The 1,973-nt window shown below is 38.5% G+C and overlaps 1 protein-coding gene across 2 annotated transcripts in view; it reads left to right on the top strand.

Annotated features, from left to right (window-relative positions):
- LOC116399235 (neurabin-2-like) overlaps nucleotides 1-1,973 on the top strand; it is a 28,493-nt gene that overhangs the window by 10,713 nt on the left and 15,807 nt on the right. The gene's annotated exons all lie outside the window — the stretch shown is intronic.

Below are 1,973 nucleotides of genomic sequence, written 5' to 3' on the forward strand. Positions count from 1 at the left end.
GATGTTAAAGGAGAAGGAAGTCAGTGCGTCTTTTCAATCATTTCCTTCCTCTCTCAATCTCTTGTCTTTTAGCTTCCTATGGTATGGTAGATAGCAGCGCACACACACATCCTCACTAAACCTATTCAGCTTCCCTTTTCTCCAGTTTTATTATGTAATTAAAAGATACCAACTGTCCTGGGTTCGTAATATTGATCAATGTCCACTTATGCAGGCAGCAGAAGATCATGAGGAGGAACAGGACCTTAAAACATTTAACCACTGACCTCTTTAGCCACAGTGCAGCTGAAAGTGGACCCGTGGCCCGAGGCGGCGTTGTTTACTATATATGTATATATATGTATATATGTATATGTATATATGTGTGTATGTATGTATGTATGAATGTATGTATGTGTATATATATGTATATGTATATATGTGTATATGTATATATTTATTTATTTTAGTGTATACATATGTTTCCCCTTTACAAACAGTCGAGGATGCGTGTGTAGAAAACAAGGTGCCACAATGTCAATACCTTATTTATGGACATTTTTCAGGATTTAGAAATAAAACAACTTATTTGAAAAATAAAATTTTTGTTTGCATTTATAAGTGACACTAATCCTTACTTTTCTACCACATTCTTGTGAGTATTGTTTCCCTCAAAAAAAACTAAAAGAAACACACAACAAGCAGCTCGGGTTAAAAGGTAAATCCCATCTCACACAAGTAAGGTTAGATCTTATTAAAAAGTGTTAACATTTAAAAAAAATAATGGCAGCATAAAACAATAACTTAAGCATTAAAAAAGTAACGTTAGCATTAACAAAGTAATGTTGGCATTTTTTATTTTTAAATGTATGCAAGCAAGAGCACAGAAGCCCGCCATTCTAAATATTTTACTAATACTGACTATTTATGAATGACAACAAATTAAAAATGAAACTTAAGTATAACAGTGTATCATTTATAAAACATGAAAGAATAACTGGTGCTGAATGATTTTTTTGACTATTGAGCCTTGACAGATATTTACACAATTTTATTTTCATATTCATCTATTAAGCAACTTGGACCACTACAGCCTCTAAACCATGCTGTACAGGAGACAAACCACTTCCTACCCGTGGGACTGGCAGTACGGCAGGGATATGAAATACACACACCTGGATTGGAGTTGCAATAATATTTATTGTGGTATTTTCGCAGAGCATTGTATTTGACAGCGATGTGAGAATCACAGAATATAAACAGACTATTGTAACTGTCACACTACGCAAATCCATATTTTAATGGTGGATGGATGGGTTGACGTGCTAAAAGCATCCATGACGGATTCAACGTGACAGAATGTGATGTGAAAGGAGAATGAGAGAGGAAGTGACATGATGGCTGTAACTTGTCTGGCAGTGTTCTGCTGCAGGTAACTGAGCCAGTGAGCTGAGACTCCCTGCCTGGGCACGTTGGCCGCTGTTACACAATTTCAAAACTGGTTGTTGACATCCTGAGAGCACAAACCTTCACCGGCACCCAGCAAGTCTCCAGCCTGCCCCCGCAGCACGTCATTTTGTATAAAAAAATAATTAAACGTCCCCCACATTTGATCTTCCAACAGAAATGCCGTGTGATTTCAACCCTTTTTAAAAAGCTTACAGCACAACATATTGGTAAAGAGTAATCGATGATCAGTCACAGCCTGTAGAGAACCGGTTTAAGTAGCTGGGTTGGCCAGCATCTCACGTTTACTCACACATACTGGACTGTGCCGAGGCCTTTACAAGGCTACCTCTGTGCGCCTGCAAAAAAGCTGTTGGAATGTAGCTGGGTGTGTTTGTTTTCCTTGAAAACGCACGTGTACGCACACACACACACAAAGGCAGGGGAAGCTGATTGATAAGAACCACAAAGTGGAGCTTTGTGTGGAAGAAATGACACCAGGTGTGTGTGTGTGTGTGTGTGTGTGTGTGTGTGTGTGTGTGTGTGTG

This window comes from Anarrhichthys ocellatus, unplaced genomic scaffold (assembly GCF_004355925.1).
Source record: "Anarrhichthys ocellatus isolate YVR2014 unplaced genomic scaffold, GSC_Weel_1.0 scaffold106, whole genome shotgun sequence".
Taxonomy (NCBI): domain Eukaryota; kingdom Metazoa; phylum Chordata; class Actinopteri; order Perciformes; family Anarhichadidae; genus Anarrhichthys; species Anarrhichthys ocellatus.